We start from the raw sequence: 15,153 nt of genomic DNA on the forward strand, positions 1-15,153 counted from the left end.
TTTCATTGAAATTTCCTGCAAAAACAGAAAAAAAAAAAAAAAAGATAAGGGTCCACAGAAACCGGCTTTGCAAATGCACTGAATGCGAAGGATATGGACACTTCCCAAACTCTTGTGTTAAGAAAGTGGACCTGGAGAACCACCACGAACAGGTTAACAAGCTCTTTTACATTTAAGCATCATTTAGGTTTTAGCTTTCATCCCACAGCTATTTACTTATCAAGCGCTGCTTTAAGCAATAGAAATTCTCCATCCTGCTTCTTTCCTCCACTTCTCTTGACTTGCCTTTTACACCACTTCATCCCTCTCACATTCTTTTTTTTTTTTTTTTTTTGGATTGTTTGCAGATTTTACAAACTTTTATTCCTTTATTCCTTTTCTTTCTTCTTTCTTTTTTATAAGCCTCTTTAAAAATGCATTGTACTGAATTCTGATGAAAGTGTTCTTCAATAAGTAGATTTTTTTTAAAGCAAAATGAAACCTGGGGCTGGAAAGCTAGAAGTGAAAAGCACTTGCTGCTCTTCGAGAGGTCTCAAGGTTCAGCTCCCAGTACCCACATCAGGAGGCAAACAGGAGGGCCTGTTACTCCTGCTGCAGGGGTGCCAACACTGCCTTCTGGCCTCCACAGGACCTGCACCCAAGCGCTCCACATACAAAGTTGAATGGGAGATTTAAATGATGAAAAGCTCTCTTGGGAGTAAAATAAGGTAAAAATACAATTTTCAATTGAAAGAATTCAGAACCAGGTAGGCAAAAAAAATTCCTTATTACCTGAGGTGTCAAATACATTTTTGCTTACCTTCAGCGTAGCAAAACGTGTTTCTTCCATCTCAAAAACAAAATTATTTTTAAAGAAATGATGTTCACTGCAGATCCCAGAGAAAAAGCCTGGCTAAAATAGATTAAGTGGGAAAATAATTCCTGGGAACACCATCCAGTATGGTTTGGCTCATGAATTTATAATAAGCCTAGGGAACCTTTCACCTCTAGGTCTCTGGTTCCATTCTGGCTCAGAATGAGAATGCAAGGAAGTGATTAACATAAGGGGCTGGCCAGCAGCCTTAGTGGAGCCAGCTGCAAGGGGCAACATAGATTGTTGCAAACACAGGAGTATCTGAACTACCTGGATGGCTGGGACATGGTCCTGCTTGTCCCTCTCTGCCCGGACTCAGCTCAGTCACTGAGGGACTCCACACCTGAAAAGGGCTCCATCCTATTGAGTACACAGGGGGGCTCTGCAAGCAACCACTATTGGAGACATGGAAGAGAACAGCTTTCAATAGGGAACCAACTCAGAAGAAGCACATGTTCTCCTTTCCCTAAACTGCAGCACAACTAGAAAAGTGGGGTCTTGCTTTAGATAAGACACATTCCCCTTAAGATCTTTCATTATAGACCATGGCAGCCTTCAAAAATGAAACAACACAATCCAAAGTTCTCTATTAAAGAATTCCTGAACTTTGTACTTTGATTTTTTAGTTTTTAGTTACTTTAAAGGCATTTCCAGCTGGGCATGGTGGCGCATACCTTTAATCCCAGCACTTGGGAGGTACATCTTTGTGAGTTCGAGGCCAGCCTGGTCTACATAGTGAGTTCCAGGACCGTTGGGGCTACAAGGAAACCCTGTCTCAAAAAAACCAAAAAAAAAAAAAAAAAGGCATTTCCAACATGATCCTGCCATGTCATGATTTATCCTAGACATGAGGTGGGAAGTGATGCTAAAGGAATATTAGGGTACACAGGACAGCATGTTCTAGAGGCAGATAGACCTGGGATTCAATTCCAGATTATCCAACTTGTTACCACGCTATTGTAAATAAAACCCTGAACTTGTTTGACCTTCAGTTTTCTTATCTGAAAAATGGCAATAATGATAATTCCTTACTTTTAAAACGGTGGAGTGTATTATTCAGAACTAAGTTACATGAAAAGCAGCCAAAACATACAAGCTCTCACCAAACTGTACTATATATAGTTATTTGAGCCACACTACGAGGGTAATATGACAGTGGTAGGATGAATGTAATGCTGTAAGGTCAGGATGGAGGAAGGGTAGAGGTGAGAATGGTAAGGTCAGAGGTGATGCTACTGAGGACAGGATGGATAGGCATGAAGGTTATGCTGGTGAGGACAGGATAGAAGGAGGGCAAAGGTAATGTTGGTAAGTATAGGATGGATACAGGATGGAGACTAAGTTGCTGGGGAACAGCTAGATGGAGGATGGAAGTCATTCTTACAAAGGCAAGATAATGGTAGGATCAAAATGATACTGGTGAGGATAGAGGTGATGCTAGTAAAAATGGAGATGATGTTGGTGAGGATGGAGGTGATGCTGGTGAGAGCAGGTTATAGGAGATTTGGAGAAAGACAGGATGGAGGTGATCCTGGGGAAAGCAAGATGGAGGTGATGTTGGGAAAGGCAGGATGATGAGAAGATACAGGTGATTCTTCAAAGGGCAGATGGTAAGAAGATAGAGATGATGCTGATGAGGGCAGAATGGAAAAGAGATGCAGCTGATGTTGGTGAGCAGAAGTTGGGAGGAGGATAGGAGTGATGTTGATGAGGGCAGGATGGGCAGGGTTGGGAGTGATGCTGGTAATACAGGGTAAACAAGGGATGGAGGTGATGCTGATGAGGGCAGGATGGGCAGGGTTGGGAGTGATGCTGGTAATACAGGGTGAACAAGGGATGGAGGTGATGCTGATGAGGGCAGAAGTACTGAACCATTTTTCACAAATAAGATGCTTTCTCAACTCACAGCACCTCAGCCTAAACTCCTCTCAAGTGCTATTATGACAATGTATTCTCTTTTTTCATGACATGCACTGGCACTATCAGTTCTGCCTCTGTCATTAGTGACAGGTTCCGGGGTGGGGGATGAATATACAATGTCAGTTTCCCTCCTCCTGGTTAAATAGGAGGGTCAATCTGTGGCTGCTGGGAGTCTCTGGTCTCCAGTCCACAAATAACTTGTTTTCTCCCAACATGCTCTGGTCCATGACAAGCTGAACATGAATACTCAGAAGTATGTGCTTCTCCCCATGGTCTGAATTCCACAGATGCAGCAGCAGGTCGTGAGGGTGACTTCTAGCATTGATTTGTTTGGGACTTGAACTCTAGATTTTACTCTAATCAATGCTGTAATTGTGTATTAAGAATAACAACAAGAAAAATCAACAGCGATAATAATTTGGACCTGAAAGGTTTATTTCAGGGGCCAAAGTAGTTATGAGCTGACATGCACAGGTATTTTTAGTCATGCCACACACGCTGCAAGTAATCTGGTTAATAATTCAGAAAAAAGAAAATTTAGTCCCAATTAAAATCCATGCTAGGTATTTCCTGCCAGAAACCTCCCAGTACACACAGGTTGGGGATGTGTCATAACAGAGACCAATGCCTGAGCCTGCCAGAATCAGGTGACCATTATAGACTTGGAAAGAATTTATATATTGCCATAGCATTATTAATAGAATAAATATATCCATAAAGGAATATGTATATAGTTTCGAGTAGTGTCCATCACCATAATATCTTAAAGTTTATGAAGCCTTGTATTATGTACAAAATTGAGGTTAGAGAGGTTGCTATATTACCTCACCAAGAAAGCCCTCCAGTGAGGACAGAAACAGTACTTGAACCTGGGCGGCATAATTATGTAATCCTCTTTCTTAAAAAAGCTCCTCCTCTAATATAAATATTCAGTTCACTTATATACCTGTCATGCACTGAAGACAGAAAAGCAAATAGGAAGAAACTCTGCCTTCCCAAGAAGCAAAGACTGGTGGAGACAATGAACCATACCATTACTATTTTGTGAGAAAGATAATTTCAAGACGGCTTAGGCTGATAACACACTGTTCATCTAGCAACTTTAAAGAAGGCTTCTTGGAAGAGGTGTTATAGATTAATAATTGTTAAGAGGAGAAGGTTGGTGTGATAGGGCATTTGAGTTAACCAGTAAGAGCAAGACACCCAAAACAAAACAAGGATCTCTGAAGGATTCACCATCTGAAGTCATTTTCCAAACACTACTTTCAGGATCACCTAGTTCATAGGTGCTATCCATCAAATTCCCATTGGTCATGTTGTCTACAGAGTTCAGAAAATAAGTTGTCATCTACTCTGCTGGCTCTGTGGAGATGTTGCATCTGATTTATGCAAGGGGTTTGTGAAAAAATACATATGCCATCTCATAGAGTGTGCAACTTCTCAATTCTCAGAGGGAAGGGATGTGTGATGCCCTGGAGTCCCCAGCAGAGCTCTGGAGAAAATTAACCCAAGTCAGTGGGCATCCCTCTTCATCTGCATTACTCATTCCCACAATAAAACTTCTAGGGACTTAAGCACTCAAATGAAACCTCGAATTCTTGAATTACCTGTATTAGCATATTTTCGTGAAACAGGATAAATGTTTGATTCATTAGGGATTGAAATCTAGTATTATTTGCCATAAGGGAATGTAACCGAAAAGTGGAATTTTTAGTCAACATTTAGAAAATTCTCAGATAATGACAAATAATAAATGTCTACACCTACACACACCCTTGTTCCTCAAAATAATCCTCTGATACTATTATTCTCTTATAATTTTCAATTCCATGAAAAACATAAGCAAGAATAACAAAGAGACTGATTTTTTAAGGTTTGGTTTCAGTAAACTACTTATCGCCCAAGCCTGAGGTCATCTTTCTCCTTAATTAAAGGAAAGACCACAATAGTGAGAAGCAGGCTAGTAAAAATTTAACAAGTGCCTCTCCAAAGAAAACAAAAGTGTCTCTGACTTGGACTGTTTTCGGATAGCCATTCTGACCAATTTCACCCTACCAAAACTGCCACAAATCAACTTTGGAAGTTACTGAAATTTTAAGTATCAGCTTTGTTAAGTCCAGCAAAGAGTCAGTTCTAGAACTGCCTCACATAGGATTGGCTCAAACATTAATCTGCATAAAAAAATCATCTGGACATCTTGGTAAAATATAGATTATCATTCAGGCAACCTCCCATGAGGCCCAAGATTCTGCATTTCCAATAATCTTTTCTGTAATGTGGAAGCTGTGGATGTGAAGACTTTACTGAGATGAAAGGCATTTGAAACCAAGACCAGCTCATACTTCCTGAGACTTGCAAAAGATCCAGTGATGTTATGAGAGTTGCTTCCTCTTTATGGTCATTTACTGCCATGCACATCAGTTTGCCATCTCTCACATACAGGAATGCCACTGATGCCAAACTTTGGGAAATAACAGAGTAGATAAATGGGATTTTGGATGATGGTGTGGTATGCTTCTCCATTCCCACCTTCCCACCTATTTGTTACATGAGTGTGGTACTGGGGAAACTGCCCAGCTCAGTAGTGTTCACACATGCACATCCATGCATTGGACATTCACTTTGAGGGACATGGGATTCTATCTGCTCACACTCTTGTGATGAGAGAAACTACTATTGTCTTTAGATCAGAAAATAGTCTTACAGGAATTCCTGAGATAAAACCAAATGTTAGGTGACTATTATAGGAACTAAGCATCATGAACAATATCTGCATACATACACAAACTACCTAACTCTCTTGCAAGGAGGGAAAAAAAAAGCAAGATTATAAAGTTTGAGTAAAAAAATCAATTTAGTTTTATATTTTCCATCTAGAGTGTGCCCAGCCAAGCAACCCAATTCAGTATAATATGGCTGCATTGATTTCACCCAAATAGTGATATGAAGAGATTTAGTCTTTCTGGAATTTTCATGTTAGAACGTTTTTAGAATTTTCTCAGAAGGTATCTTCTTTGGGATAAAACCTTGCAATCTGACTGTAATTCATACTCACATTTTAGAAACAGTTCTAGTTACAGATGAAGTTCACAATGTTTTATTTTTCAAAGATAAACTTGCTCAGTTCACATATATATTGCCAATATGTAAAGGCATAAACAAAATAAACAATGTGAGTTAAATTTCCAAATAAAGAGTCATCTGCTAATACTGAAGTTTAAAATAAAAACTAGTGTCTTATAGAACCTTCAGAATTCAATCCAGCAGATTGTGGTTGACAGGAAATTATGCTTTTATTATCCACTGGGCTTTGTGGCCACAATATTTCATGGAAGCAAAAATGACACACAGGACCAGAGACTTTGTATTAAAAATGTTTCTGACCTTGAATTTAGAGCCATTAGCAGCCTGCTTCAAAACAGGTAAATGCACACTGAATTCAAAGCGATATTTCAGGATCACAGGGACCGTGATTCAGTGTGTGGTCCAGCACAATTCAGATATCCCTTGGTGACTGAGGCAGAACAGGTCTAAGCAGTTTTTGAATTTTGAAAAGGAATGACACTTGCAGGCATTCAAAAATAAATAACAGAACATATTCACTTTTCCAAGAGCATTCAGAATTCCTGACCAAATTACTGTTGTAAAATAGAATCTATAATATTCTATACTACTTTCTGTACACAAACAATTTGTCTCTTTATTTGTTTATCCCTACACTGAACTGCTTTCCTCAGCATCAGATGACATATAAGGGAGAAATAAATTGACATGTCAGTCTGTCCAAAAGTATGTTGCCTCCTTTTTCAGATCTCTAGAAAATTGTTTGACAATTTCCTATTATCCCGTTATCAACGGGCTGTGCTTTTCCTCCCAAAGCTTTTGTCTTCACTAAGTTCTATAATTGCTGCTTGCCTTAAAATAAATAAATAAATGCCTTGTTTTGCAAAATAGATGGAAATTTACAGTTCACATAGAAGCTTTTCTATTCGTTATAGTCATCTCAGAATAGGCTAACTAAGGTAGTGACAATAAGAAATTCAGATGAATCCACTTTTCTAGTGTTTTTGAGCCAGACCTGTATTTCTAGAACTTTTTCCACATTATAACTGTAGTTAGAATATTGAGAATGATGGGGCTGGAGAGATGGCTCAGCGGTTAAGAGCACTGACTGGTCTTGCAGAGGACCTGGGTTTGATTCCTAGCACCCACATGGCGGCTACAAACTGTCCTTAAAACAATTTCCAGGGGAATCTGAAGCCCTCTTCTGACCTCCGCAGCATTGCACGACAGGGGTGCACTCACATACATGCAGGCAATACACCCATACATATAAAATAAAAATAATAAATAAAATATTTTGAAGAATATTGAGATTGAATCTATTCTACTGGGATTTCTAAAGGTACAGTTGTATTTAAATTGTCCTTAAAGAGGTATCTGTGTAGACACAGATATTTATTTCCCCAATATAATCTGCAATTGTTCCTTCTTTTGCTGCTATGTGAAGAACAAATGTGTGCGAACAAATGCTGTTATCATTTTAAATCACTGTGGCCAATCAGAATAGTTCCTACTCTGAGTGCTAGGTAGTAGTGCTATGGGACTTCCAGGAGAATCAATCAAAGTAGTCTGACTCATAGTTCTGCCATTCATAAGATGAATGACAAAAACAAGCTCATCACAGTGTAGCAGACAAGGAATGGATACTCTGAATATCATATTACCTACCTTGAAAAACTAAAGGGAAAATTAAGAAGGTATGTGTAATTCTGCATCAGTGTAGCAATTATGGTTGGTACAGTTTTAAGTGGTTAACAAAGACCGGCTTTTCCAACTTTCTCTATTCTAGTTGCTATCTACACCAGTAAGGAAAATTCCAATCTTTATGTCATGAAATAACCTTTTCTCATTCTTGTTTTTAAATGACATGAGCCTAGATGTTGCAAATGACAGAACATTTTATAATTGGTTCTGCCTACCCACTATTAATATATGATCAAGCAATGACTTCAGATAGTTTTTTAGGTTTTTGAAGCCTGCACTGTTATACTTTGGATCACTTTGTTTTTCTCTTTCTATAGACCAAAGGTCTTCTTCTTTCCATCCCTATTGTCTGCTGAGAAAGTAAAATGCAAGTGTAGCATGCAACACATTCAGGATACTCATGTTCAATCATACTGTAACCTCTAATTTAAAAGCATGACCTGAGGTTTCCCTTCCAAAAGAGAAATCCCATCACTTTCAAAACACCTCTTTTCTTCTGTGGATGGTGCAGTAGGGAATTCCTACTGAAACCAAGACAAGACTGCGGAAGCATATTTTCTCTGCTTACAAAGAAGCTCAGAAAACACTACGCTAATTAGAGGTTGGGCTCAGGTTGTTTTTCTCCAACAATATTTAACAACACTTTTCTAATATACTTAAGGAATTTTAGTTCTACTGAAGATAGTTAGAAATTATGAACTATCTTTTCTCACTTATGAAAGGAAGAAATGGTTAAAATTAGGTATGCTGCAGCTCAAGGCTATATTGTGTTATACTAAAATTGAAATTCAGCCCAGTGTCCCGAATCGTAAGTCAAGATTCTGCCAATTAGATTACACTGAGTAGCAACCCCCCTTACAAGTGCACCTTACTGTCATTTTTTACCATGTTTCAAAGACTTTATTGTTTAAAAACCACTCACTGACACTGTTCCCAAAAACTACAGTCACAGATGATGGATCGGTAGGTAAACACAGATAGCAAATAATCATATGACAAAACTAATTATTGGGTTATCACCCCAAATATGCAGCGCATGAAGATTAGTTGAACAGCTTACAGAGGTTCAAAAATAAATGTACTGTCTTCAGCTGTAATATTTTAAAGAAACTGAAAGGCATGAACAAGACAAGTATATTTTACTATTTTAACCCAATGAGTATGATCCTTTTTTTTTCATTTTTGGAGATGAGAGTAGTTGTACACAATGTTAAATTCTATTTGTCAAGTTCTGACAGCAATAGATGAATGAGGATGGATTGTGTCTTTGTAAATTTTATGACAAGTTTTAGAAATGAGATTGCCTATGTAAAAATGGAATTATCTCCTTATGATAGTTATATCACTCTACTTATTTTCTGTTACTGTGTCACATAAGGAATCAAATAATCTTAGTATGCATTAATCTACCTATAAATAAATAAGACGTGATAAGCGTTATTCTGAATGCTAATAGTATATATACATTTTATTCGGTGCTGTACATAAAACAATTAAAGATACTTGATTTAAAAATTCTTTTGAATATATTCAGCTTGCTTAATCTTTCCACATGTCTAAAATAGTAATAAACACATCCACAAAAGGAACTTCTCATGGCCTATTTCTTCCTTTTGTGTATATGTGAGGGTCAGGTACCCCACAGATTGAAATCAAGATTGAGAATTATAAAATTGTCTTCTAAGACTTTAAAACCATAATTCATATAATATTAAAATGGGCTATTTTATACAAATGCAATAATAATGTGAGAAAGACAAACAGAGAGAAACAGACAGACAGAAAAATGAATAGAATCAAGGACTAAGAGGGGTAATTCTGTTCTCTGTTATATTTGTACATTCCCACAGAGGAAAAGGTACAGACCCTGAATTGTCCATACCATGATTGGATAATAAGACTATGTCCCCCAATAGGATATAACTATGTATCATATACAGTTTGATAACATTCTGTGATATGTCTAATCCTAGATGTATTTACTGTTTTGCAAAGCTGAATTGTGTCATATTTTGTTATAGTCCCATGCCGTTTAAAATTACTGTGAACGGAGAAAAGCCATACTCTGTGGAACATTGGTAAATTGATTTCTATGAAAAAAATGCATTTAAAATAAACAGAGGATATATGAAATTTCTGTAGATACAACTGTGGTAGATAAATCCCAATAATTTAGTTTATGTGTGATTGTATTCCCTCCCTCTCTTTTAATGAAAATAGCTTAGGAAAAGTAGGGAGCAGAGTCTTTGCTAATTTATTAATGCATTAAGTAAATGTTTACTAGGCACTAATTCTGTTCTTGGCCCTGAACCAACCATCTTCCAGGATTTAAAATTTTCTTTAGTAATGGGGGCAGGAAAGGAAAGCCTCTGAAGTTTATAAATACAAATATTGTTTTTTTTTCTCATGATACTTTTCCAAAAGATACATAAAACCACATCTATACCTTTCTACCTACAAGTAGAACTTTTAAAAAGACATTTAAAGGCACAAAGGTGAGTGATATTTATGATAGGGACTAGTATATGACATTTAAAACTCAGGAAATAAAAGCTTGGGTGTGATAGAGTGGGAAATAGTATGAGCCCCAGCACTACTCTGTGAAGTGGTGATGGAGATTTAGTTAGCAGCAACATATGGGAGAAGACGCTAAATGGCATCCCTTGAACTTATTTCTTTTCTGACCTTTTGAAGTTGCCAGGTTCAACTAATTTTCTGCTCATGGTTACATCTGAAGCGGGTTCCAGAGACAGGAACCAATAGTTCAGCACAAGTAGATTGTACATCTCAACTTCTGGGAGAGTGAAAAGAGACAGGACGAATAGCCCCTTGTTTAATTAAGCCTCACTACATCAGCTAATGGCCTTTGCCCATCAAGAAGAAAGAATTGTTCCAGTGCATAATTATACATTTATGGGATTCTAGGGAGAAATCCCCACAGTGTCATAAATCCCGACAGACAGTATTTCTTAGAAGACTGATTATGCTACAAATCTGAATAACTGGGAGGGTAAATCAGACACTTTACGGCAGATGAAATGGAAAAAGAAACATGATAAAATTCTTGTACTTGAGCAAAATCCATGCATTAATTATCTAGGCACATTTTGAGAAGTTAGATGGTATGTGCTGTGTGTGTATTTGGGTGTATAAGAGAAAGCAGAGTGAATTTGCCTTGATTTCTTGCTATACCCTGAAGTAGAAAGGTAATTCTTCAAAGTTAGGAGCTTTTCCTTGAATTAACAAGCAGTCACTCCCATTTCCTCTGTGAATATCGACAGCGCTGAACACAAACTGCAAAAAGAAAATGCTAATGTTTTTCTTTGCTTCTCTGAATAACTTTGTAATAAGTATAAAGTATAGAAATACTTATCAGCATCTTTGAGCACAATGTTTCAAAAAACAAAACAAAACAAACAAACAAACAAAAAAAACCCTTTGGGACTTTAAACTGCACCTATAGTCAAAAGTCCACCCTGATTTTGTTTGTCTTCATTTGTCAAGCACACAACTTTGCTGATGACCAGCAAAGTGGCTGGAAGTAGAGACTGACCATCAATTTAACCCTTGTAAAGCTTGTGGTTTTACAGGAATATTTTGCTCAAATTCAGGTTGAAAAAGCCAGGAGGTATGATATCCTTGAGTAAAAACAATAAACATAATGTTTTTCTTTGAAACCTTCATTTACTTCTTTTGATAATGTTTTCTCAGTAGTTGAAGAGTAGACTCTAACTTTTCAATATATGTGTAATATTTTTCTCCTACCAATAAACAAGGAAAGCAACCTGGATAGTAAAACCCAGGTACAGTTTCTTGAACAGAACCACTCCATCCTCCTTCAGACTTTCCTTGCTTTGCTCCAACCATCTGGTCCTCCAGGCCACCAGACCTTAACTCTCTGCATAGTCTCTGGGAAATGTTCTGTGATGAGTATATTTATAGATCAGTCTTTAAGCCTTTTGAAGGGGTTTCCCCATCCTGCTGAGCAGGTTTGATTGGGCATTGGTCTGTTTGGAGTTTTGACATAGTTTATGTTACCACTGTCCACATGTAGATACTATATTCAATGCTAAACTGAGAACTTGCAATAGATGAATGCTGTTTTGACCACTGTGTCATAAAATACTCCAGTCAAGGGAAAAGACATCTTTTCTTTCAGAGTTGACATGTATATGCCAAGGCAGGTAGAAGTTACCCTAAAATTGTCTACTCTTTGGCTAAATACATACAGCACCAAGAACTCAAGAAACAGAATACTGTCAAGAAGTGCTATAGGTCTGAGTGCAGAGATTTACCCATCTGGAGTCTGCAGGGCTTCAGGAAACTATAAACAATAAAGCAAAGCACTGGTTTTTAATAGCAATAATCATTAAAAATGTAAGAACCAATTTGCAAAGGGGAATTAAAAGGTTTGAATGACAGAATTACAGCACAGGTCTCAGAGATCCTTAGCCAGTGCCTCTAAAATAGCGGCTGTGTGTCATGGTCAGTGCTTGTCTTCATGCTCTCTTGGGTGGTGTGTTGGGCAGAGTAAGAGCAGGAACTGCCTGGAGCCTTCCTGAATGAAGCCATCCGGGAGGTGGCAGAAACACTCTTCTCTGATTTCAGGAGGGATTTTCCTCAACTCCTTACCCTCTTCTGGGGCAAGAACAAAAGCAAAACGTATATATCACAGTTGATTTCAAATCCCATCCAGCTCCTCCAGCGTAAAACGACTGTGTGACAAGGGGTTTCCAATCTGCTAAAGTAGACTTACAGACTGTTGCTATCCATTCTATTATTTAATAAGGGGTACAGTTCTAGAATTTCAAATACAGAGGGAAGTGGGTAGACATATGTGGAAATGATTATGGGGCACTATCTTTGATGAGAAAAAAAAACACTTACAAAACCTCCTTCAATAGTGTAAGGTTTCTTAGTACAAGAATCTCAATATCTCAGAAAGAGAGAGAGAGAGAGAGAGAGAGAGAGAGAGAGAGAGAGAGAGAGAGAGAGAGAGAGAGAAGAGAGAGAGAATACATGAATTTGGAAATAGTACCTACCATATGGTAAAGAGAGAGAGAGAGAAGAAAGAGAGCAAATCTCTGCAAAACCGGACACAGCTGATGAAAAGCAACAGTCAGGGCGAAATTTCAGCGCTGTTTAGCAGGAACGACAGGGCTCATTTTGCATGCAGTGAGGTACAACAGCGAGGCTGAATGGATGGAAAATCCCACACTCGAATCTTTCATAAAAATCTTTCTCGCATATAGTTTTCCAGTTGAAATGCTCCTATAATGAAGCTGGAGGTGCCAGCCCGGGGAGGGCTTTTAAGCATGGAGATGGCTGTCAAGAGTGTTATAAAGAGAACAGGAGCTATAAAACGGTCCCTGCCAACCCCAGTTTCCCTCTCGGCGATGGTCTCCTAAGGAAGAGGGCACTGCTTTGGCAGAGTCTCCCGCGTCTGCTCTTTCCCACAAAACCCATGAAGGCTGGTGAAAGAAAAGAGCGGCTGATCTGATTAGCAGCTCCTCGCACTAAGGGACTGCTGGATCGTGCCCCCTAAAGAGGAAACTCTGCAATCTTCAGGAGAGGGTGGCAAAGTTGAAAGGGCCTCTTCTCCCTCTCGCTTGCTTGGTTATAAGCTCTGCCCTACAATTGGAGCTGAAGAGAGCAGCTGCCAGCCTGATTTTCCATTACGAACTAATGTGCGTTTGCAACAATAAACAATTAATGTTGTTTGATTTTTTACATTTATCAACCCAAGCCAACAGCTTCCATATCCTCTCATGGAGGCTAACAGGCTAGTCATTGATGTGCTTCGGGCTCTGTGCCTTCAGGGAAGGGTCCGCTACGACAAAACTTTGAGATTTCTACCAGATTGGGTTGGGGGTGGGGTGGGGGCTTCGGTCTTGGGGAGGGAGAAGCAGAGGAAATGTTGAATACCTGTTGGTATCAGCAAAGGCGGCCGCACGTTTTAACCATCTCCCAGACTTAGCTGGAGCCAGGGAAGCCGTGGTAGGTCCCTTCTGAACCTGTTACGCGCTGGCAGAACATAGGCAGGACTCTCGTCCAGAGACGGGAGCGGCCAGACCCTCAGGACTGGATGAGGCTGAACCCGCGGTAGCTTATCTGCGGGCTCTGTGGGCGCTGAGAGGGGGTGTCCGGTGCCCAGGGGCCCTCTCTAAGCGCAAGCCCGGGAGCTCCCACAGGATTGTTTGAGGATCCTACGCAGGTGCTGAGCAGCATCTTGGCTAAGATGGAGTGGCTGGATGACTCCTTAGCCCCGCAAGTTTGCGGCAGGCTGCGGGCACGGTGCCCCCCGGGGTGGAACAGCCACTTGTGGGAAATCCTCCCGCCCGGGCTTTCTCTTTCGCTGCAGAGTAGTGGCCCTCGGCCCTCCCACGCCTAAGAGACCCGGACCTGCAATAAAGCAGCGCGTGAGCCCCTGCGGTCCCTCCGCTTTCTTTCACCCTGGGGCTCGCAACCTCCTCTCTGCAGGCGGTGGGGCTAATGCTTCCCATTCACCGCACGAATCCCGCAGTGAAGGCGCGCGGCTGGAGCGGCGCCTGACTGCCTGGCGAGGCGGCGAACCCGCCGGGTGAACGCAAGGCAGAAGAGGTAGGAAAACTGGAGGAGCACAGCCTGAGGCTACAGACTGGATCCGCTTTGAGAGCAGTTTGCAAACCCGTCAGGCAAAAACCCCGAGGCATCCCCATCATTCACCTATTCCAGGAAAGGAGACAGAGTTCCGCGGCAGCCACCAACAGGGGGAAAGGAGGTGCGCGAGGTGTCCGGAGGCGCGTGGGAATTCCTAAAAGAAACCTTCTCTATAGCTCTTCCCCGCCTGAAGGCATACTCGAATAGGAAGATAGTACTTACGGGGGTTGGACTTCGCGCTGGCAAAGGTCAAGCCTCCAGGTTCACAAATGGCTGGAGGGGCTGGAGATGGGCTCCCGAGTGCAATGAGTGGCAACAGACACCGGCGCACGGGGCAGGCACCTCCAGATCTCCTTCATGTCTCTCGGAGCTGCGGAGCCTTGGTGCTGAGATGCTGAGCGGACGCGCTGGGCTCTGTGTGTCCGCAGCCCCAAAGTGCAGCTGATGGTAAGGTTATGCTCCCGTCTACGCTCAAAACGTCGGCGGCGGTGACAGCGGCGGCGGCGGCGGAGCTTCGAGGAAGCAGGGAGATTCCAAATCCATCCACTAATTCTGGGCTGAGCGCGCCGGCATGCGAGCCCTCCTGCCTGCCAAATGTAACTGTGAAGTGATGTGGAAAAGTGAGCCGGGTGCCTCCCCTGACGGATCTCATTGGGCAGAGCGCAGAGGCAGGTCTACCACTTGGAAATTCATGTAAGCAGTCCCCCACCCCACCCCCTCCCTGTCTTTCTCCTGCGCTCTCCCGCTCTCCATCTCGGCTCCCTTTCTCCCCACCAAGTGTGCTCACAACTTTTCGCTCATCTCTTGAGAGCACGCCCCGCGCGCCTTCGCTGCGGAAGTCACCGGGTGAAGACGCGCCCCTCAGTGCTGTGCGCGCAGCCGGTGGAGGGGCCAAGCTGTTGGATAGAGAAGCCTGGCAGATGAGAGAAAAGATGCAGAAGAGGTACCCGGGAGCTTTCTCTCCCCAGGTCTCA

At 41.1% G+C, this 15,153-nt stretch overlaps 1 protein-coding gene across 7 annotated transcripts in view; it reads right to left on the minus strand.

The window, feature by feature from the left end:
* The window catches only part of Cdh8 (cadherin 8), a 380,999-nt gene extending 366,187 nt beyond the window's left edge, over positions 1 to 14,812 (minus strand). For 5 of the 7 annotated variants that reach the window (XM_017798462.1, XM_008834250.2, XM_008834249.2 and 2 more), the window contains exon 1: positions 14,402 to 14,485. The gene's annotated coding sequence lies outside the window, so the exon portion shown is untranslated. Of the gene's footprint in view, positions 1 to 14,401 lie in introns of all 7 variants that reach the window. The other 2 variants (XM_008834248.3, XM_029564091.1) reach the window with 2 other exon arrangements.
* Between the last annotated feature and the right edge of the window lie 341 nt (positions 14,813 to 15,153).

This window comes from Nannospalax galili, unplaced genomic scaffold (genome assembly GCF_000622305.1).
Source record: "Nannospalax galili isolate Female #2095 unplaced genomic scaffold, S.galili_v1.0 scaffold716, whole genome shotgun sequence".
NCBI lineage: Eukaryota > Metazoa > Chordata > Mammalia > Rodentia > Spalacidae > Nannospalax > Nannospalax galili.